The following is a 24,836-nucleotide window of genomic DNA, read 5'->3' on the forward strand; positions in this document are numbered from 1 at the left end:
CCATTTCTGAAGTGACAGTAGGATGTGTTGCATGGAAGGGTCCACACACATTTTGAGGTGACGTCTGAGCAGGCAGCAGATACAGAAGTAGGAGCAGACACCATCCCACCCCCAGCTCTCTTACCACACCTAGAAACTGAGAGCCTTCAGCCAGCACCTCTCAAGGCAACAAACGAAAAGGCAGCTGGTTTACCCCTTTAGGCACGACCTTTATTTGCTCCACAATTTTCTAGCCTTAGGTATCCAGGGGGTAAACATCTACCTTAAATTGATTCCAGGAAAAAAACGAAACCTCTGTTCCCTAGGGTGGCTGGCTGATGGAAACGGTAGCACGTATTTTGATTATCCTGTAATGTCAAAGCTGATTACATGAGAAAATGTTAAGCCTTAAACTTCCTTGCAATTTGTACCATGCTAGCAATCAAATATCCTATTCACCACATACGCAGATGTTAATACTAAGTACATGTTAACTATTTACACACATTGGTATGCATGGCCTTAGCAAAAAGAAACCACCCTATGCTACAACACAAACATTTATTTCAAATACACTATATAGGGGGATGCAGCGCTTATTCATAATTATGAGAAAACTCCCAAAATGCACCAAGCTATTCTTAAATCTTCTCATGATGCATCTTTGAAGTAAAACACTGCATATTTCTGGAACACTGAACAAAACAGTAAAACAATCTTGTAAATCAAAGTTCCCAGTGAACAGCAGCCCTGAAAGTGTTATCAGAACAGATCTTTGAGCCAAAAGCTAACTCAGTGCTTCCTCAGCTGCTTCTGTTGTCCTTGCCATTTTGTGATTTTTTTATTTGGACCGTATGCAAAAAAACAAAAACCAAAAAACAAAACCACCAAAAAACCCCATGCTTATACTAGAAACTACCACTATCACACTGAATTTAAGCAAAAAAACTCTAACAGGGGTTTTCTTAAACTTAATGGTTTGGGACTTAATCACTGATAGGTTAACATGTATAATTGAATTAATCTGCTATTTTGTAGACTTCTTATATAAAAATTATTTCCGATCCTCAGCACATGGAACACAATAGCTTTTACAATACAATGGGCAGGATGTCCTAAAGGTTGTTCATGTTTATCTATTGCAATAACAGCCAAAATGACAATGCTTAGACAGGACCTCTTCCTGAAAAATAAAATAATTAAAAAAAAATAACCCCAAAGAACAAACAACAACAACAAAAAAAGGTGCATAAAGACCCAGTAGACTGCCACTAGTTACTGCCCTTTCAGTTTTTCCTTGTGGCTATGTCAAAGCACCTGCTCAACAGCCTGCAGCAACCCCAAACATCTCCTATAACTAAGACTAATAATGGTCCTAAACTCTTATTTCAGCTGTCATTGAGCATTTGTCCACAAAACAAATAGTGCCTCACCTACAGTTCAATCCAGTCCAAATTCCAGTCTACAAAAATAAATGGATCCAATAATTCTTGCCAGGCTTTGGAAAACTCCACTTACTTAGTGTGGATCGATAACTACCTGGCACTGAGTCCTGAAGAATTTGTGGCGACAGGAACTATCATGAGGATTGATCAGCACAGAGAAGGCTGCAGTACTACTGTGGTACAGCAATTGGTGTTAAGGTGGCCAGACCAAAATTGTTCTGTTCCAGTTTCAGGAACACTTTTTTCCAGGGTACAACTCATTTCATTCCAATGTGGATATCTGAACGAGGCCAAACAATGTGCACCTTACCAGTGTTTACTTTTCCCCAGTAACCACACAAGGAGGATGAGGTCATTAGCCAAGATCCAGACACCGGTATTGCAGATGTGTTACATCAGGGTGAGATGAATCCCACCCAAAAATCTCACCGGATAAGACCATTTCAACACAGGTCTCCTTATGGACACATGTGCCGCAGGGAGGGCAGCCTGCAGAAGGGATCCTCCTGCACAGAAGGAGGTGTTTCGGCAGCCATCCTGGGATTTGGACATGTGAGCCAGCCTCAAAGACAGAAGTCCCTTCACCTCCTCCTGACAATACACACGCTGCACCACCACCACTAACAGTCCCTCTGTTTGCAGAGGCGCCAGGATCACAAAAGGAGAAAATTAAAACCAACTGAGGCGAGAGACTGTCATTCTCATGAAGTAATACAAAAGTACATCCTTTTTTCTTGGAGGACAGAGGCAGCTGGTGAGCCTTTCCTAGTGATTTTATGCAGCTGGCATCAATTACCACTTTAAGCCATTATCTTTGGATACAAACTCCCATTGAAATCTTCTTTGTCTGGCCTGTGATGGGGCTGCTGTTTTATACTTACACATTCACTGTCAGTTTGTGACAGCACGTCTGATTACCAGTAATTTTTGCAGAAAGCTATACTTTTGCAAGACTCACGTGGTTAAATCAAGCTTGGAGCACTTTCCATGTGTTTCCCTTCAGAAATTAAATGGACATGTCAGCATCTCTAGGGATTTCTAACTGCAATGCTGATTTATCAGAATGACTTTGCCTGTAAGATTAAAAATCACATACTCCCACACAGAAATCCACCAATGTGCATTAAGATCATTTCTAACCATTTGAATTAGCACACTAAAAACAGAACCAGGCATGCTACCTCCCAGGGTGCCAGCTAGCGGCGCCCGATCAGCTCACTTGCGGCTGTAGCACAAAATCTCAACACTGTTTGCTCTTCCATTCATCTTTGCATGCTAAATATCAGGTGGGGAGGTTTTTTGCACGCATCAATGCAACTGCATCAGTTGCATCAATGGCTTGTCATTTCCATTACATCACCATTTACAAAATTGTGATTATTTAAGTATCTCAATGATTTAAGTATCTGACCATAGCTGCCACTGGAGTAATTCCTAGACAAACAAAAGCTGCTACAGCAGATCCATGTAAGGAATATTAATCTAGACAGCTTGATTATGCCATTTCAGCATGTTTTCCAAAGGTAACCCCCTCTGCACCATTATTGCAAGAAAATCCTGCTTATTTATACAAATTCTTAGAAGATGATAAATTCAGAAGCACTTTGCTGGACATCATGGTAGGGAGGGAGAAGAAGGGAACTACAGATTTAGAAGTGCCAGAAGCAGGGAGGACATAACCAAAGGAAAAGAAAAATTACTTCATGCCTGCCCTGTTTTTACATACTTCCCTAAACATCTTTGTCTAGGTGCCTCAGAAGACAAAGCAAAACAATCCCAACCTGGCCCAGCACTGCAACTGGTAATTGGTACAAGACCCCTATGAGAATCTGTCACTAAGAAACACACCCAGGGGAGTAAGGGGGGAAATAACATGGTTTCCCAAGGTCTATAGCACTAGGAAATTATGTCAGGAGCTGAATTAAAACAAATAAACAAAAACCAGGCCCCCGCCCCCCCAAAAAAAACACGCCCAAAGGTACAGAAAGGAACTATCCCAGGGCATGTACGTGGTGACCTTCCATCCATACTCCCCAGAGTGGAAGGGCTGCCTGACCACTGCTCTTTGCTAGCTGTTGATTCTGCCCTCTCAAGGGATGGCACAGCTCAGGGAACAGAAACCCAGGGCAGTTTCAGAAGATTTTGTTTACTTGAGCCATATGATGAGGGGAAGCATAAATGAGAAAACACAGTCAAGCAATGATAAAGCAAGACAGCGTTCTGTGATGAAGGTAAGAGCAAGTTTACCTGTTGCACCACATGATTTATATGCTACCCTAAACCAGTTTGCAGGGGAATACAAATTAGTCCCTCCAGTAACTTTCCTTTTTGATTTAAGAAATGAGACAGTGACAAATCTCGGCTCTCCCCGCACAAATGGCATCCAGTCATTTTAAGCTACAACCAAGTGTTTGAAGAATTAACAGCACTCCCCAACAGTGGAAAGCCGACATGCAGGTTGAAGAAAAACAGGAGAAAGTCCACAAGAAGCCCAGTTTATTTTCCTTTCCGCTCCCTCTCACTCTTCATTTCTGCTCTCCACCCACATAAATAAAAAAATAAAAAAGTCTTAAAAGCCAACAAATGCAAACAAAAATCCTTCTGGATAAATCATGACACCAACTTTTACAAACAACTATTCTGCTTGTATGTCACATCCTCCCTCCTCCCCACATGCCAGACCCTGGCCAGCATCCATTCAGAGCAGAATCTGTCTAGGACAGGGAAAGTCTGAATAGTGCCTAGCACAAAAGATGACCTTTTCTGGTGCTGGAATCCATAATACATACACTCGTTAATAAAGTTCTCACACACAAGGGAGATGCTTTGGTAAGAAGAGTTGGGGCAGTATTGCACACAGCACAGTATTTGAACTGGGAGCTGTAGCACTGCCTCCAAGCTAAGAAGGACATTGTAATTTTGGGAGGAACCTAACCACAAGAGCAATGAGACTCTGAGTGCCGGGCAAGTCCCTGCCAGTGCCTGCCAAGGTAGGAAGTTTGAGTAAAGCACAGCAGCTTGCACTGCAGAGAGTGCAATGTGGAAAAATGCAATCCCCTCCGATGCCACAACAGTGTTAGAACTGGAAATATGACATGAAGTAGTTCTGAAAAGAAAATACCAAACACAGGCTTCTTGAGAGGGAAAGCCTAAACCGCTTAAAAGAAAAGACTTTAATCAAGACGTGCAGCAAACATTTAACAAGTCCCTCCTAAATCTTAACATACAGAAGTTTCCAACTTTCTTATTACATCCCATCTTTCTTGAGTCTTTTACAGAGCCTTTGAGCTTTGTTACCCTCAAGCTAAAGACCTCATGGAAGTTTATTTCCCTTCTGTCTCTCTCCTCTGCTACCTTCTCATGCCCAGCATTCACCATGCCTGTCCCACTTCATGTGCAAGTTCTCTCTTTCACAGACCCCTTACCCACAGACTCTTCCCATCTTGCCATCAACATGTTCATTTCTCTGCATCATTCTTCAAGTCCTTCCCAAACATGTGCTTGTTCAAAGGCCTCCAGACTGTTCGCCCTTAAGAAAACGCAGCAGTCATGCCACACACTCAGTGATGCTGAAGGAGCACCAGATACCCAGCAAGCAGTAGCATGGGTGGTGAGCATTGCCCCATCATCACTGTGAGGGCACCTCTCAGAATTTTCCCCTTGTACACATATGCAGCAAATGCAGAGAAAGCCCTTCATAGGCTTTACCATTTGCAAGCTTTCTGGAGCCTATCTGATCACTGTGAGCTGCCCATCAGCCTCTGGGCTTGCTTCTGCTCTCAGCACAGAGCCACACTGCCGGGAGTAGCAAACTAGCAACACTGCTCAGGCAGAGCGATTGCAGGAGACGGCTGTGATGCTTTTCCAAGGGTCAAAAAAAAAAATCTTAGTTTTGTGAGAACTGGCTGGCAGAACAGTGCTGTCCTTATGACCACGTTTGGTTACCTTCAGTAGCAAGATTTCATCAAGCAGGTTAGAAACACACTTCCCAACACATGCAAAACAGAGGCTGCTTTGTCTCCCCTTGGCACAGCACCCTCTCTACTGCATGCTAAAGGCACCATCTGAAACAAGAGAGAAAATGAGCCAAATTGTTCACAGCAGTGCCATCGCTGAGGCTGCAGCCATAAAGCAACAATTAAATTAAGTGGACAAAAAAGCATGAGGGAGGGCTAGCTCTTAAGCAGGATCCCAGCACTTCCTGAAGAAGCCTGTGTAACAGCATTGTGCAGGCACAGGAGATGGAATCACGTGCAGGCAGGAAGGAGCCAAAAACCATGTGAAGACAATACTTGTCTGTTGTCTCCCCCCAAACCACCTCCTCTGCCAATCACGCCAACAACAGTATTTTCTTTCTTGCCTGATGTGTCCCCGATGCCTTCGCTGGTCACTGAATGAGCTGCACTGAAGGCACTGAAGGCACAGAGACTGCACCACTTCTGACATCCCCCAGTGAAACCCCAGGGTGCCATGGGCTTTTCTGAAGACAACCAAGACAGAAACCTAAGGGCAAATCCCTCCAACCATTTCCAAGGCTACTCCCTCAATCCTGGTCACGATTACTTAAGAGTTTCCTGCTCAGACTGCATGTTTATCCCAGCTGTACAATTCAACTGTCCATCCTCATCAAGCTTAAATTATTTACAAACTATGCAACAAACTCGTCTTGTACTGACATCTTCAGAGTGCTCATAAAAGTGGGAAGGTTCAGTACCCTACTTCCATTACTGTTATTCACAGTAAAACCAGCTGTTGCTATACAATTCTACATCCAGTCTCAGGTTTTTTTTGTGATTAGAAAAAGCCATCGCTGCAGATATGAAGAATAAGTCTGTGTGTGAAGCAAAGAAATTAAAACAATCTCCTATATGCAAAGCTCCAAGCTCCGACAATAACAGGAGACATAGATGCTGGAGAGAAATCAGGCTTATGCACAAAGCCAAAAAGTTGCATAAATTTTTTACTTCAAATCTCAGTGTGCATTTGACGCCAAGGAAAGCAGCATCTCTTGGGAGGAGAGAGCCAGGGGAGGCATTTGCCCACTGCTTGGCCCCTGCTCTCCCCAGGCAGTGTGAAGCTCTGCCACTCCCGCCCTTCCCAAGCGGGATTGACACATGGGTCCCTCCCTGCATGTGCAGTGCAGACACTGCTGGGACACAGCATGGACTTTGGAGATGGAGAAGGCTCCCGAGTCCTGCAGGTTTGATGCAGCTGGAGAGATTCAACAAGAAACTAAGGTTCTAGTTTGAAACTAAGCTTTAACTTTGACGGTAGTGGGGCAGAAGGCAAACATCTGAGAGAGAAAAGAAATCAAAAGGCTGAAATGACTGAAAGTGGATTTCCTATGTACCAAACACCACACAGAAGCTATATTAGCAGAAATTTAAGCTGGGAAGATAAAATACATTAAAAATGGCAGTTCTTGCATAACATGAATGTTCTTCTAGTACATACGTCACATCATGAAAACCTATAATTACATGAAGACACTGATCCCCTTACAAGACAGATTTGTTCATTATACAGCCTTGCACTCAAACTGATCAACAAGTCCTGTAGATGAATAAGGAAGAGGGTTTTATTTACAGCCCCTCTTTCATTTTGTACGTTGAATGAAACATATATGATAAAAACCAAACAAAATATCCCAACAGTTTGCGATCATAAATCCAAAAGCTGTAATCACACACAGCCAAACAGGAACAGAACAAAAGAGAGGAAGGAAAAGTAATCCCACTTCGGCATTTCCTCAGGGCTGTTTCATATAGGATCCTTTTTTAAAGAGACATGGGGCTGGAGAGGTACCTGACAAGAGAAATTCAGAAGCTCCATCACATGCTGCCATTTCTTTGCCCAACAGTGATGGAGGGTTTGGCACTGCCCTATACGTAATATTATTTAGACCAAAAGCAAACACACAGATTTGCGAAGCGGAGGGAACTGACTGGCAATGATACTCCAAAACCAATCATATATTTAAAAATTAAATAAATAAAAAAATATATATAGGGGGGGTGCATGAACAAGCACCACCACAATTGCCAGAAGTGAGCAGCGCCAGCCACAAAGCAAGCACCTTGCACTTCCAGGAGACACAGTCCCACCAGTGACCTTCACCCCTCTACAGGACAAGTCCCACCTGAGGTGGACTGACCTGTCCCCTTATGGGCACCTTTTCCCCCACACTAAATCGCAGGCACCCAGAGCAGCTATGCTCCAACCTTCAGCACAACCGCTACGTGCCTAAAATTAGACAGAATGAATCCAGGCTTTGGTCATTGGTAGCAGCAACAGTTAAGGCCAGCAAACCGCCCTTGGACGACTGCAGTTTTATTACCAGCCGAGGCTTCTGAACCCAAATCAACTGGTATATGGAAGAAGAACTTTGTAACACATTGCTAATCCCTCAGCTGTCCGCAGTCCCTGAGTCTTCTAGGCTTTAATTAAGCAAATCCTGCTCATTAAAATGTTGCCAGTGCTGCAACTTTTCCTTCCAAATATTTAAAACTCCTCCTGCAATACTAACAAAGTCCTGCATTTTGTCAGAAAATGAGTACTAAGAAAAGCTCTGAAAACAAAATTACTGCATCTTCTTTGCAGCGCACCAATCCACTGCTGTGAAGTGACATGTCACCTAGGCCATCATTATGAAGAAATAGATTTAATGTTTCTTTTCTACAGTGGGGTACCTCTGACAGAGGTCTAACAGCCGTTGTACGTGCCGCTTGTAACCTACACTCTGTTTTACACCCACAAAAGGAAAACTTCAAATTTTGGGTACGCTACAGCCTCCAAGAAACACCTTGTAAGCAAGGACTAGTGTGAGATCATGATCTGACTTACTCAACACAAGGTTTCTTTTGTGAAGCAGCCAAAATACGTAAATTACCCAGGAATAAAAGGAATCGTCTGATCTGTACGTGTGTCTTACAAACATGATTGAATGACAGTGTGAGTGCACAAGTCCTTACAAGTTTTAATTGCAGGTAATCTTTGCCTAAAGGTTCAACACTTCAGCACCTCCTGTCCAATATTAGTCACTGCTCAGCCTCCGTCGGTAATCCGCAACCTTCTCCTCTGCCATACACAGAGAAAGTACTGCAGATGCAAAATGCCAGGCACAAACATGGAGAACCCAAGAAGTTCAAAGGCCCATTCCTCTCACCAGACAAGGGGTGGAAGGGACTGTAAAGAAAGCTGCGACACCACCTCACTGTCGTGTGTTTGAGAAACAGGCTGAATATATACTGTCTGTGCAGACCATGAGTGGCTAGGGTGAGAAGGGAGGAGACCTGACCAAGCCCTACAGGCTTGTCAAATTCCATTTTCAATTTTAAAAATACCCCAGAAAATACCTTCAGTATTTTTCACTGACATTGCAAGCAACGACTGCTTCAAAAGCTGGCAGGAGGAGGCTTGCTCCTCCTCCCTTTGCCACCATCTCCACCTTTTCCTCCTCTCTCTGTTTTTGGTGAGAACTGCTCCTTCCAGCAGCAACAGAGCAGAGGATTAACATCAGGTAGCTGTAAGGCAGTTTACACACACTCACTGAAATACCCTGTCCAAGCCCTCAAACCAACTGCTTCTTGCTGGGGAGGAATGGTTTCCTTCTGCAGCATGCAAACCCCGGCCATGACTGATGCCAGGCCAGACCAGGGGTTTCTGCTTCTCCATGCTCTTCTGCAGCATTCCTGAAACCTACAACCCAACAGCAGATTTGAGGGTGAAAAAGCACCACCAAGCTCAGCTACTCTATGGGAATAAACACAAAAGACGTAACTAGAAATACCTGGGTTGAGAGCAGCTTTCCCAGAGCAAAGACCTCTCTTCAATTGGCTTGTTCACGTAAAAATGAGATCCACACTTACAACCCTAAGGGTTTTCCAAGCAGGAAGGAATATGAATATTATATTTTACCTCTAAAATACACTTGCACTCAGAAATACAGCTCTTTTTTAAAAAGGAAATCCATTACAGAATGATTTACAACTGACTGACAAGATGATGATGATGATGATGACTCTGTAATTATCAGGTCTGATCACTCAAATTACAATTTACCAGCAGACACACAAACTACTTGATTCACAGCTAACATTTTCTTTAGCACAGAATAGGTCCTTCCCACAACAAGAGGGGAGACAGTCAACCTCTATCAGCAACAGCCAAATGTCTGGGAAGAATTCAGAGAAGTCTGCAAGGGGCAAATTTCCCTTCATGTTTGTGTCAAACTCTTCCAGAGGACAGATGACAACCAGGGCTGTGACCAAAAGGCTTTTTCTTTGTGTTCAGAAAGGAACAGCTATTAGACAGGTATAAAGGTATGGCCACGTCTGGGCATGCGTGATAAGTGAGCTCTTTATAAAATCAGTTGCTGAGGTTTTGAATTTCTTTGGTAGATTAATGCTGACTTATGCACAGCATTTAAAATTGCCCTGCACTGCCAAAGCTCTATAAAGGCTGTGCACTTTAGTGTACAAGTAAGTGCATTTGGCGTTACGCCACTATGTACAAAATCATTTTCATGCAGCTGCCAGCAGAAGGGAACTATATTCTTGGACCAGATGTTTTTGTTGTCAGTGCTGCCAAGCACGCCTGGAAACCTCACAGCTGAGAGGTGCTGTAGGAGTGAATTAACAATGAACAGAGCCACAAGATGCTCATGTCCATCTATCAGACGGGGTGTCACAGTCCCCTCTCTCCCTTCCTCCCCCTCTCCAAGCAAGGAAGCTGCCTACAGCCAGCTAATTATTTACCTGCCTCAGAAGAAAAGCTCTTATGCCTCCATCAGGATAAATAAAAGCAACAAGTATTAACAGAAAATATTACACCCCAGCTGCATTTACCCTTAGCTGGGCGGGTGACAAAGAGACCAAGATTAACAGCCAAGAAAATAGGACTGGAGAAAATATAAATGGTCTCGATACTACAGTACGTGTTTGTTTTTGCTGCTGGACTATGAACAGGCTTGCATTTATTAAACGGTATTTCACCTCAAAAATCAGAGCCACTACAGCATCTCACTCTCCAGTTTAAAAACAAACAGCTCAGATCCCAGCCCAAGTCTCTCACTCTTAGGCTGAAACCCTGAGAGCGCTGGCAGGAGCCTGGGGACAGGAGTCCACTTCCCAACCCCAACACTGGCTCCTGGTGAGGCTCGGCTGCTCTTTGTCCTGCTGCCCCTGTAGCTGCAAAGCAGGGGCTCCCACCAGCCCCCGACCTGCCAGCCTTGCCTTGCCTTTTGCAACTGCACCACAACTAGCAAAAGGGACCCTTAGGGCTACAGGGACAAACATAATAAATTGTCGGAGAACTGCTTAAAACTGTGGATGTGTATGCCAGTCTGAATATGAACAAGGGAGCCAGGCACCAATACCCAGGTGCTGATAAGAAGTAAATGAGGTTTATTCAGTCCAAAACTCTCCCTTGACAGGTCAACCCTAAATCAATCACAAAGCTGTCAAGAGAAACCTGAGAGACCACATCACTTCACCCAGAAAGCAAAAACCCTGCACCAGGCAGGGAAGAGGTGACAGCACAACCTCCTCCCCATCCAGGCTGCAGCCTTCCCCAGGGAGGAGAAAGGCAATGCTGCTCCTTTGGGTTTCTGGTGACAGGGTCACTTCTTTGTTCATTCCACTTGCTGGCCATCGCACATGTTCAAAGCGAAAGGCAGCAGAAAAAGGATGTGTGTGTGTGTGTTGTGAGCTAGCTGGGATCTGCTTTGGGGTCTCTTTTCTCAGACAGGCAGTTCAGACAGGCACAGCCCACTCCTGTACCATAAGCCATTGCTAAGAAGTGACGCTCAGCAACTTGACTATAATACAAATGCAGGTGTAGCATGTTTTACTAAAATCCTCCTATACAGGAATAATTTGATCTCCCTCAGAAAGCATATTGGTTTGGTTTCCCCAGCCTCCAGCAGCCACCACAACTCCTGCACCAAATGTGGCCCCAGCCTGCCCAGCTGTGCCCACCCACCACTGTCTGCACGGGAGCTGCATGCAGCTCGAACACCCTGGAGCAGCACTTTCAGTAAGGATAAAATCAAAAGTTGCATGTTTAAAAAAAAGACCAAACAGATGGCCTCTCTTGTCCAGATAAATGGTCTTCTCAGGGACTTTTCCCTTAAAACAAAAGTAATGCTATCACTACTCAGGGTCTCAGAGGAAGATGATTCATGAGCTGAACGAGGCCTGTCATTCTGTGCTCAGGGTATTCACCCTAACACATACGACCATTTTGCACTACGCTAGGACCATAACATGACAAAGTGATGGACTGAAAAAACCTTCCCTTAATCACACCGATTCAAAACTGAACAAAGAGCAACCAACCTAGCCAAAGCATTGTGGAGGTAGGGGGAAGCACTTACATCCAAAGGAGGAAACCTGGATTGTTTGGAGAGCTTCAAAATTGAGGAGGAAATGCTTTAAGGCACCGGATTTGCTCAGAGCAGAGCTCTGTGACAGTGTGTGACAATGAAGCCATACACAAAGGGACAGGCTGCAGCACCCCTGCCAGCTCCAGCTCCACCACCAAGGCAAGAATCCACTGGTTGGTTTGGAAACATTACCAAGCAGCATGGAAGCAGCAGAAATCCCACACACAGCAAATCAGACCTCTCCAACAGCTGGAGAGAGGCAACTAAGTGAAAGACCATGTGTTGTGGAGGTCAGCTTCTGCCAGACTACAGGCATCTGAACAAAGCCCGTCACGGCTGGAGGCTCCTCTCCTGTGGTTTCCTGCAGCCTCATCCCTCCGATGGGCACATGAAGAAATCCCAAAGCCCAGTCAAAAAGGAAAGCCTCACAGAAATTGCTGGTTAAATTGGTTAAGCTTGTCTTTGCTGGTTTACTAACAAATGATGCTCCTCTAGGAAAAAGCCTTTAGCTGCACTCTGGCTGGCATGAATTAAAAAAGAGAGGGGTAGGGGGGTACAGATGAGGAAGAACAAGAAGGCTATTACAAAGATAGCAAAACATAATAATAAAAGAAAAAAGGAAGTTCTAAGGTTGTGGGTGCTTTTTTAAAGAAAAAAAAGAAGAAAAAACCAAAACAAAAAACAACTCTCCACAAATCAGCTCCATCTGTAGTCTCTGAGCATCTGGAGGTTTCTGCCAAAGTGATCAGTAGCAAAGAGCTAGCATTTGTCTTTGAATCACAGCCATTATGTGCTCCAGCGTTCCCACACCGAGAGAAACCAGAGGCGCTCACAATTCTCCCTGGGCTAACGCCGAGCCGCTGATCCAAAACACAAGGGATGACGGCAGTGCATGTGCGCTGCTGCATATAAAGGCAAGGCACGGTGGAAAAAAAGGACATTACTGCTTTTCATGTCCTATAAAACTTCCTCACTGAAAGCAGGCTTGGCTGAGGGCAGCTCTCCAACTCACTGGCAAACCTCTTCAAAGCAAGACATCCAGCTAAGGTTGTCTTTCATACAATACAGCCCCTATTCCCTTATGCCTTTGGTTTGTGAGTAGACACTTTACCCCAAGAGCCATAGTGTGTACAGTCATGCAACAGTCACAAGCCAGTTCTGGCCACCTGTCCCCAACACCGACACTGTGGCACTGGTCTGGAGAGCAGGTACATGCTTGTGCACACCTGCATCCCCTGGTCTCTTCCCTTCAGGGCAGTGCAGGATGCCACAAAACCCTTTATCTGCTATTAGCTGCCCACCAGCCCTACTTGCCTCACACCTGGAGGGCCAAGTAAGGCCCTGTTTTACCATTCATCTTGTAAAGATAATAAAAAGAGCTTAAAAAGGAAAAAAAAAAAAAAAAACTCAGGTGAAATGAGTTCTCTGAATGGAAGATACAAAAAACTGCTCAACACCAGTAAGCTTCTATGGTCTCATAACTCAATGGTCCCTGTTACGTTGCTGTGTATCAGGTTTCAGAAGAAACTTCTGGCTCTTGACATCATGTGGAAGGCAAGAAGGTTTCTCACTCTGAAGCCCTCTGGTGATGGCCAAAAGCACAGCAGTCACACAAGTACTTGCTTTGAGTGCAGTCAAGAGGATATATGTATACAAACACTTGCACAAGAGATGACAGCTCATCAGCCATGCCAGGTCAAGATGGCCATGTCTCCAGAAGCATGTAACAGCTTGTGGAACCATGCTAAGCAGAGTGTTTGTGGATGTTTATCCACACTCTTAGGTAGCTATTTGTCTTCCAAAGGCTGATGAATACCAGTATTTTTTGAATAATCATGGATTAGACCCCTAATCCAAAACAGGCATCCATCCATCATGAGTGGTTCTTAAGACTCAGAAAAAAAAAAATGTAGAAAATTTACAAGAATGTAGGCTTGATACTAGATGTCATCTTTTTTTTTTTTAATCTCAAACACTGAAATACAACTTTTTGGTGTATATTGTACCTTAGCAATAGGCACGATCTCTGTTGTCCACCAAACACACAATTCCTGAATACCTGAGTTTCCAAAATTGTATTCATCCCATGCATCACCAAGCTGCAGAGAAGACCAGTGAAGAAACATCTTCATTTTTCTCTACGAAAAATTCCTATTAACTGCCCGTCAGTCTTCACCCCCTCTGGATCCAGCATTGCCTCAGGGATGCTACTGTGTCAGCAGGTCTTTCCTATGAAACTACAACAATCTGCCCAAACCCACTGATTTGCATTCTTCTGCTTTATCAACCACCTATATGAAATTCACCTGTTAGGAAACTAACTATATTTTTTATATACCTCAATGTGGCAAATCATTGTATCATATGCAACAATGGTAAAATGAGCAGTCTCCCACAGTGAAGTCTGCTCTAACACCTTATATACCTTAAGACCGCATTATTGCCAAAGAAACTGCTGATTTAAATCATACCTAACTAATATCTGGAGGAATAAAATGTGATATCCAGTGAATAAGCAATTCACACAAGCATGCACAGCAAGGGCAGGCTGGGCTTTTGATTCCGGACTTCACTTAAAGCAAACAGATGTCTTTCAGAGGTAGATCTACTTTGCCTACCTGGATTAGCCCACTAAAGGGTTGTTTTCTTTTGCTATTCACTAACCAAAGCACCATTAAACTCAGGATTAACAAGGTTCTTTGCCTGCAAATACGGGGCATGGTCCAAAATGTGGTTCACCTAAGCCAATCTCCCACGGGTCACTGCATGAGAGGCAGCTGGCATCACATCCTCAGCACGTGTTTTTTGGCTCTGCCATTGGAACCGAGCTTGCCACCCAGCAATTCTTTGCTCTGACATTATTCTGAACATTGGAATTAAGAATCAAAATAAATGTTATGGAAATGGTCCAAAGCAGAAAGTGAAGTAATTTCTGAGGCAAGCAAACAAGACTAAAAATAGCCTGTTGCACAGTGGAAAGAATCAGAGGGTGGGGGAATACCTGCAGAAGACTTTTACACTCCATTCTTTTATTCCTGTATCTGCAGGTGTGGAGCACCACAAACAGTCCCTCAGCGACCATCGCAGGTGGCCTAGGAAGATGCATCCAGGCTGTCGGAAAGGCGTCGCAGCCAGCTTCCCCGATGGGTTCACACTTCAAAGGGATGGCTGCTGGGATACATGCCCCAGGCGGCCTCACAGCTCTAACACTGCAGAGATGCTGCTGCTGCAGACCTGCTCCTGGCTGCTGGCTGCCTCTCCCACTCCCTGCCCTGCCTGGCCCCTCTCACCCACCCCCGGCAGCCAGCTTTTGCTGGGGCAAAAACAGTAGAAAGCTAATCTGTGTTCAAAACAAAAAAGAAAATACTTCTTTGCCAGTGGAGCCCTCTAAATGGTACATGAGGAGCTGGGAAAGGGGGGAGGGGGAGAGAGCCGGGGATGCCCCTACAGTAGCAGCCAGACATCAGATTGGCTTTGCTGTATTGTGAAATCACATCTTGAGGGAGAAGTAAATAGAAAATAGTGAAAACCCATAGACACCTATGTCAGGAGGAAGCACTGCTATCTCAACAGGATGCCATCTGAATATTTACAAATAGAAAATGCAACTGTTCCTCCTTCCTTTCCTGCCAGTGGGAGAAATCCTTTCCTGAATTTACATGCATGTTTGTTTGTTTACTTTTGTAGCCATGGGAAAGAGAATGTGTTTGCATTTGCACACTGATCCGTCCATTTTTACAAGAACAGTGCAAACTAACAATTTGTGTTCCAAATCAAGACTGGGCTAGGTACATTTCCCAAACTCTTCCCAAACCAGAATTGAGGAGCAGCAGCAATTCTGAAATAGGAACTGACATCACCCTCAGGGTCTCAAATTTGAGTGGCGATTTGTTTGCTCTGATCTATAAATCAGTGCAACTCTCATTTTATAATTGACTCAAGGCCTCCCATTTGAACAAATTGTTGCAAATGGGCACAGCAAGAGAAGCAAAGAGAAAAATTCAGAGTGAAAAACAACTAACTCATTTATAAATAATGGGTTTTTCTCACAGGCTCAAAGAGAGGAAACACCAATAAATGCTAGAGAAAAGGCCGCTGAGGTAAAATACGCAAGAAACAAATAAAACCCTCCTTAATGGTGCTGCCTTTGCATCACTGTTTCCACAGCAGTGACTCACAGCTGCCTGGCTGGGAGGACAGGTTAGCGCAGGGGAAGCCAAGCAGCCAGCAGCCAGCCATGGGGATGCTCGCCCTCCCTGCTGCCTGTGGTCTCTTGGCCCAATTCCATTCAGTAAAATACACCACATAAGAAAATTATTTTCAGGAATCATGGACACTCTCCTGTCTTGCTCTTGCACACAGAGCCAAGGTGCTTTGCCAGACTGGTAACTGTTATCTGAAGGTCCGTGGACTGCTGCATTTACACTAGGATTTCCACTTAATTCTTACCAGCTCTAGAATCAGACACTAAAATTTAGTTCGGGAAGAAGGAGCTACAATGGAAAATATCCCTGCTCTAGTGAAGCACTGCAGAAACAACTCATACACCAACCAACATGCAAAATATCGAAAGTTTATTTTTGGAACTGACCCCTCCACAAGGCAGAGAGAGAGACGCTTGTGAAGGCCCCCATTATCCTGCAGAATTAGGTGCAAAAGAGAGCAGGCTGATAAACTCTCACCACATCTTTTGCACCAGTGACGTGCTGGGTAAAGAACCTACTATTTTACCTGGTGGATGTGAGGCAAAACACAACACCAATGTTGCTTGCTCTCCACACAGGAACAGTAGCTTCTGCTGCTGCTAACTCCCTCACTTCTCACAGACACACCCGTTCAGATCAAAACATTTGAGAAATAAAACCTGACATGAAAAAAATCAACAGGGAATCATCAGAACAAAAAGATGCCTCTTTGGCCAGACTCCCATTGGCCTAATCATGCTTGAAGCAGGGTCTTACTAAGAGAGATGGCACAGAAAGAAGAGCAAAACTAAACCATGTGCTTATTATGAAGCACCACTCTTTACAATTTAATGACAACACCTTTGCACTTTTATTTAACAGTAGAAAAATGTTCTCTGCCAGAGAGGCTACACAAAGCACACTCAGTGGGCTTTAATCCCTTTTGGATTAAACCTATCTAGAGGAATGTACACAGGACCCTTGTTGGAAAGAACTTGAGACACTTCTAGGCTCAAGAGACAAACAGCATCTTCTCCTACACTGATCAGCCAAACTAGTTTACACAGCATCTTCAAGGCTCTTTTAATGCTTAGCTCAGCCGTGTGCCTCCAATTGCATATTTAAGAGACTAGACACAGGGGCAGAAGAACACTTTCCTGTTAGGCACAAGGGGAGCATTTACCGTGGTTACAAGCCAGCTTAGAGTACAATGAATTCCCAGTTCCTTGAGCATTAGCACTTGCTGCCATAATCTCTAGATTTAGGAGCTGGGCTTTAAGACTGTATTTTAGCCAACAACTCCCTACACAATTACTCAAACTGCATCTTGCAAAAGGACACTGTCAAGGGACTCAGAGCAAACCATTTTGTCTCATTAAATGCTGGAGAATAACATTGCTATTTTAGATTTATATATACATATGCACATGTTAAGAATGAAAAAGAGGAGAGAGATCATGCAGGATAATCCCAAATGTACAAGACTATTTGTGGACCCATAAACTAAAGCAAGAACCAAAGGGAGATTCTAAAATGCTTAAAAGTAGATTGCATGTGCTACCCTGCACACATTCCTATAGTTGCAGCACTCACTGGAAAGTCAAGCATTATAACTTTTTCTTAAAAAAACAAACAAAACAAAACAAACAAACAAAACAAAAACCACAAACAAAAAAAGCCCTCCTGATTTACTGCAAAACAGTGGCCAGCTGACTGATAACGGACAGTGGCTAAGGTCTGCCTACCATTCCCAAAGCAGAGGCTATAAATTTCAGCCTCTCCCTCCTCCACACAGCTTGCCAGTATTCACATAACTTGTCAGGACTTTGTATCTTTGGAATTTTTCCTCATCATCAAATTTGGCCAAAGTTGGCCAGCAGATCCAAAAGGTAATTGGTGGAAAAGCAGACAGGACACAGGCAATATTGCCAAGAAGCCTCATTTCCTTAGGAAGTCAAGATAAAAATACGGAATGTCGCAGCAAAAACAGGAGGAGCCCACGGGCAGGTGTGGTTTATGAAATCACAATTAAAAACAGTCAAGGAAGATTACATTTCAAGCACATATAGCCCCTTTAACAAAAACAGAAAATTAATTCCCCTGTCTTTGATCCTAATGCCCAAACCAAATTTTCAAGTGCACCTCTGAAAGACAACAGCTTATACTTGACCTAGGATCTCTTGCTTGACTATTCAGGTAGGAGGAATATGCCACAGACACAAGTTCAGCCTAGATACTTGCTAAAATGAAAGCACAATGCTCCGTCACAATCCCTGTTCGTTTTGCTCTGCCCAAACTGGCAAGAGCACACATGCTTTAACACTATATTGACAGGGTTGCCTTGTTTCCCTTGAGTAGACAATGTGTCTGATTCACCAGGGGTTAATTGAGCTGTGCTGCATGTCTGACAGAAATGATACAAAATGCAGCCCTGTACTTTTTGCTGTTATCTGCACATAAAACATTTGTTTCCCATCAGAACTCAAATCTCCTCAGACACCTCAAACAAACAGACCTCAGTGCTTGGGAAGGCAGCAACAAATCGCCCGCATCAAGGCCACCTGCACAAATGCTCCCCTTGGCTCAGAAGAAATGCTCCATCACTAGAACTTGTGCACACTATTACTGCTCAAATTCACGTCGGTGCAGGTATGGCCAGTAGGTTAAATATCACAACTGTGAAAGTATCTGCATACTACCCACACTAAGCCATCATCACTGTTAGCATTAGGGTCTAGATTTCCCTAACATAGATACATGCTACCAGTCATTCACATACATATGAAATCACACTGTCATTAGTGACTGCCTTGTCACTGTTAGCAGGTTTCCAGATTACTGCAGGTACCAAGCCTAAGGACTGAAGAAAACCAGGCACAGGATTACTTTTAAATGCATGAGTATTGCCCACTTGGACTGGTAAACAGTGCCCAAAAGCTAGAATTCAAGCACCTGTCCTGCTCATTACAGTGATGGTAACAGACGTCAATAGCTCACCTAGATGACTTATCCTTTCCTTCTGAGTGTGTCAATGCAGTTGCACCATCAGACCAAAGGGAAGACATTTTTGAAGAAACAGTCCAGACTTGTACAAAGAGCTCAAGACATGCAGAAAAATCTTCTTAATACGCAATCCTGCCCTTCTGCCAATGGAAGTCAGCTGTAGCCTACACAGCCTTCTAGTTTCCATTATGTTCCAGTACTAAGCATGTGTTCTCACATACTGATGAGCAGTAACAGATCTCAGTGCCACAGATGAGGAGCATATCCTGAGCATCATCTGTTGTGCTACAGCAGAGTGTTATCTGGTTCTCTTACAGCCAGGTAGGCAAAATTTTAAAGCTGTCTCACTAAAACAAGGAGATTCTTCTGTGCTCCAAACTACCGCAAAGTTCCTTTTATGTGGCCACAAATTTAGTCTGTGTAATCTAAACCACATTGCGATTTACAGAGCACCAGCAAAACATTTTCTGCTAGACAAGACAAAAACCTTGCACATCAGACCTGGCATAAGCATACAGATGAGGAGAAGGCAGAGGCAACACCGTTTTCTTTGCACTTTCTTAACACGGTGATCCATAATCAACCTTGAGTATGAAGCCATCTCTTGGCCTCAGCTGAAAAGCCATGCAACAGGAATACTACTAAATGAGCATCATGAAGCCTTCACAGTCAAAGCACTTTTGCTGTTGAAAGATAATAGATGCTGGTGGGGCAGCAATGGTGCCCTCAAGGACCTTCCTGGCAAAAGGAAAGCATTTGTTTCTTCCAGCCTTGAAACAGTCAGGTTCCAAAACAAGCATGTTAAAATATATAGAGCAGTATGCCCACAAGGACAACCAACGAATAGGCTGTGCATGCAAACAGTCTTCCACTCAGGAGGAAATCCTGCACTAAGAAGAAACCGTATGCTGAAAAAAGTAGATAGAGAACCAAGCATGTATAAATGTTTTAAATCTCTTTTTCTCTCCTTGTTGCCCATTTTTCCCCCAATCACACATTATCAGTGTAAAGTTGCTCTTTGCTGGGACACAGCAGCGCAGAGCCTTGGTGCTCAACACCAGTTCTCTCCAGTTAATCCATGTTGTGTATCATCTCCCAAGCTGCTTGGAAACAGCCATGGCTTTCTGCTCAAACCACATACGGTGCACCCTATTCAACCTCCCTCTTGCAGTTGCATCAAATCTGACATCCTCCCCTTCCCAGATGAGCTTCTCCAGTGCAACAGTCTTACTAACTACCCCAGGACTCAGATGAAGAGAGTGAAAGTCTGTCCTTTATCCAAACTGGTGCCAGCACTGCTCCAGGAAAGTTTCTTGGATCATGTCCAAAAATTGCAGAACCGACTCAAGCCAGGTGCTAGATGTATTTGCCTTGCTGGGAGATAAAAGTCTCTGCTCCTTGAATGAATGTGAGGACAAAAGGCTCTCCAGAGTTACATGTTGCTCTACTCTGAGTGTGAGCTGGCAGGCTAAGCACTGCTCTGCCACCCAAGGACAAGGGCACTGTGACCTGCTGGACACCATGAGCCCCCATGCGAGGTCCTATGCATAGCTGTCATGCTGAAGACAGACAAGATGACTTCTGCATGACCCAAACAGGGATCTCGCAGAAAAGCAAGCAGCATGGAGCTGACAGGAGCGGCTGCAGAGCCTGGTCCCACAGAGATGTCAGCCAGCACCACAATCCTGCCAGCACTGCAGGGCTGAGCCTCCTGGCATCAGGGCCATGGTGGTAAAGCAGGGAGAACTGTGCCAAGCTGCTGAGCAAGGACATGCAGCAGAGGTAGGTGCAGGATCTCAAATTAAGGAGGAGAACAGTAAGTTACACAAATGCCCTGCAGCTCAAAAAAGGCTGCCCCGCTGGCTGCAAGACTATTGTAGCTCTTTCTGACCTCCTACCAAAGCAGACATTACAGCTCAAGGGACCACTCTGTCTGGCTCTGTTCTCCTCTGAACTGTAATAGAAAGTTCCAAGCAACCTTTTTTTTCCCCCTTCTCCTCCCCACCCCCCCACCCCTTTTTCTTTTGTTTTGACCTAAACCCTCAAAGAGATCAGAGGTTAATCAGCTTCAGAACAGACTAAGCAGAAGGGCTGTCCACATTGTAAATATCTTTCCTATTTATTCCTTTTCCACAGAATTTCTGTGTTTCACCAGGTAACTGTTTAACCAAAGACTACAACATTTTGTACAGACTAGCAGTAAGCAACCTCACATTTGAGGGACAAGCAAGCAGGGTGCCAATACTGCCCATGGGAACAATCTGGATTTTTCGGTCCCTGATCCATTTTCCCCAATTCACAAAAAAAGGAAGGGATATGATAAAGGCTTTTGGTAGCTCTACTGGCTTCAGGTTTGCTTGCTTTGGCTAACTTCACAGTAAGTACAGCCATGGACTGGTATGTAAGTACTTTTATCAGGCAGCTGCACTAAGCCAGGTAAAGCAGTGCATTCATGTCTCCACACTAAAAGGTCAGCCCATATTCAGCTTCTTCAGACTGGCTTAATTCAGTTCTGTTGCACAGTGCTGAGAGGATCAGGATCTGCATTTCCCAGCCTTCTAGAGTGAGGCATCAACTTTGTAATTTTCTTCCCTTCAAACAAATCAAAATCCACAGACTGTCTATGGGTTTCCATGAAAAAAATTAAAAAAAAAAAAAAGACACCCCCCCACATAAAAGCGCAAACTTTTGGTGTTTATTATTTTTGTTTTCTCTTCCTTTTGTTTGCTTGCATGTGTGGGAAAACACACACATTTTTATTTATCTGCAGTGTTTCTGCAGACCACTTTTGGGATGCCTTATGGATGATGGATAGATCATCCATATGATCGCAGTTTATAACACCACGTAGGCTGTAAGACAAGAGACTCACAAGAATCTAAGTGACTTGCCTACTGCAACAGAAAAAAGCAGTCAGTAGAGTTAGGAAGATGGTAATTAATAATTCGGGTAACCTTTCCTGTCTAGGTACAGGAGATGTGCCATGTTTCTCTACAGGCCTGGAGGTTTTGGTTTGGGGTTGTTAATTTTTCTGCAGAGCACGTACAGAAAGGGCAAGACAGGCAAGCACTGAAAGCAATCCAGCTTCTTTCATACATCAGCAGGATACAGCATCCAGTTGTTTACTTAGCATAATTTTACACAGACTAGACTGGACAAGTCATGAAACACTGGGCACAAGAGCTGAGAAATGCTGCTATTAAAAAAGGCATGCGGAAAACTTTCCCAAGGGATGCCAAGAGTGTGTGTGGGAAGAGGTAGGAGGAAGCAGCAGCAGCATCAGGGGTTATAACAAACAGAAACGAAGCGATTGTGTTTTTCCCTCAAAATCAGCTACTAAACCTTTCAAAGAGAAAAGCATCGCTGGAAGGGGAACACAGGAGTAACACTGGAAACAACCATGCAGCTGCAAAGAAAGCCTCCAAAACAGTTAAGCAGAATCAAGCCATCTGTTTAAGGTCTAATGCAAGTTAACAGCTTAGATGCAGGCAGATTTGCCAAGTAAGCTTTGCTAAGGTTTTAAATGTTACTTGCTTCGCAGGAAAATGGATTCTTCTAACTAAAACAGTGACTGCCAAATCTTACAGCATACTTGTGTTGTTGCATCTGATAACATCAGTCACAGCTCACTTGGTATGCTACAGTGCCGCACACCAGCGCACAGCAAGGAGCTTAAGGCAACCTAACAGCAGGGTCAGCGAGTGGAAGGGGTCAGCATGGACTGAACACAGCCTTCTCCAAAACAATGCCCCAAAAGGAACAGAGATCCTACAATAAAAAGATTAAAGACAGACTACAGGAATCTCTCCAATCGTGCCTCTCCCCACAACACACAGGCAGCCTGAGAGTCATCCTACATATGTACATTTTGGAAAATAATTTTTAAAGCATGTACATGCTGATTGTTCGTACTGTTCCCCTTTTACGGTCATTGGGCTCATTCCAACAACAGAATAGCTGTCAATTGATGTCAACTGGTGGTTTTTTGGTTTTATTCATTCTATGCTCCAGTGAAATTTTTTCACCCTACACGTGCTCTAGCTTCGCCTTCAGAAAGCGAAAATAGGGCCTACATATGCACCATTATGTAGGAAGACTTACAGATCCTGCAGATCTTACAGTTCCTTTAGTGCTTGCTTTAGTGCTGTAAATCTAAAGATCTATAAAGATCCACTCAATCTTCTGAGTCTTTTCTTAATTTGTTTAGAGAGGAGGAAAGTGGAAGAGACAGGAAAGTTTTATGCACATCAACACCCCCCTGTTTCAGGCAGCAGTACTAACTAGTCATAATATATTCAAAGATCAAGCTGATATCTTCAGCCCACCTCCTCTTTTCTCATCCTTACCACCATTCTTTTCAAAATTAAAATCTGAAGAGAAAACCACAAGAAAAGCTGAGAAGGATGAAGAGCATTTCCACAGCGCCATGTACATTACAGAGCTGTAAAGTTTCTTTTGGTGTCTCTAGTTGGAGGTTATACTGCCTTGTTTTCTTCACGCCAACCAAAACGTCTAAGGTAAGCCACCACTCTGACTTTGACAGCCCTCCCATTTGGGTGATCAAAGCTTTATAGCCCAGAACTGACGTAACCTTGCTGATCCTGAGCAATGTGTGAATTGCAGAACTGAGGGCTTCAAAACTGAAAATTTGGGGTGTGCCCACAGAGCATGCCATCACGTTAGGCTTTCTACCTTGTTAAGCGTTTGGCAAGGCAAGCACTGGATCAGAGGTATCCCAGAAGAAAGCCTTGTGTCTGTTCTCAAGGCAGGTTAGACAACACAGATATCCTCTACGGCAGTACTTGTATTTAAGCAGAAAGGCATATCGCTGCCAGTAAAGCATGCACAGAGGCACAAAGCACCTAGAGCTTCAGTAGCCGCTCATCAAAAAAAAAACACAATTTCAGTTTTGTGGAATTTCCCACTCAAGCCTCTTTCCCCAAGGGCATGAACACAGTGTTACCATTAGCTTACCAGAGCAGTTCATCTAACTGTAGCTTGTGAAGCAGGCAGAGATGGTAAATTTGAGGTTGTGGTTCCTTCAGCACTTCTTTCAGGACAGTGCTGAGGGTGGCAGTCACTGCCCCCTCTGTCCCCACATTCTCTCCTCCCACCGACCCCATAAGCTGTGGTGAGCTAGAACGAGGATGCAGCTGCACAGTCCACCAGCAGAAGGAGGCGTTCATGAAACCATCCCTTGAGGAACCGAAGCCATGGCTTGATGATACGGACATCTCTACCAGCAAAGTCAATTTGAGCTACTGCCCTTTCTCCCCCATGGCTGGCAGCAGCTCTTTTCCAGTCTCATGCCACCTTCTTCACAGCGACGGCACAACTGTTTGTAATGTCATGCGCTAAACTAGATCAATGAACCGATCCAGGTTATAAATAACCAGGGGAAAGAGAGAAGTGAGAGTATTTTTAGCTTAGAACTGGGGCCTGTTCACTGATCCAGGTCACCATCTGGCCCTGGGGCAGTTGTGCCGGCACAAGTGTTGAGAAACAGGCAAGGAACCAGTGAGCAAGAGTGGATGGGAATATCCTGTGCCCACATGTGCCACTGAGAAAATGGTACATGTAACAGTATCACCCATGCTTGGTCTTAGCAATAATATCATCCATGCCTGGTGTTAAAAAGTTGAGCTGACTTAGCAGGACTTTGAAGAATTTACATCACATTTTCAGCCTCTGCAGACTCATTACTTTGAAGCAAAAACACATGAGCTTCACTGGTAGGAATCACAACACTTCTAAGCTGCATGGGGCTAACATCTCCAAGCTCCTCCCTCTGACTGCCCTTCATCCCCTAAAAAAGCATGAGTTTGTGAGATAAGATAGACC

At 44.2% G+C, this 24,836-nt stretch overlaps 1 protein-coding gene across 12 annotated transcripts in view; it reads right to left on the minus strand.

Annotated features, from left to right (window-relative positions):
* MAP4K4 (mitogen-activated protein kinase kinase kinase kinase 4) overlaps positions 1-24,836 on the minus strand; it is a 170,877-nt gene that overhangs the window by 63,013 nt on the left and 83,028 nt on the right. The gene's annotated exons all lie outside the window — the stretch shown is intronic.

Source organism: Falco naumanni, chromosome 2 (genome assembly GCF_017639655.2).
Source record: "Falco naumanni isolate bFalNau1 chromosome 2, bFalNau1.pat, whole genome shotgun sequence".
NCBI classification, from domain to species: Eukaryota; Metazoa; Chordata; class Aves; order Falconiformes; family Falconidae; genus Falco; species Falco naumanni.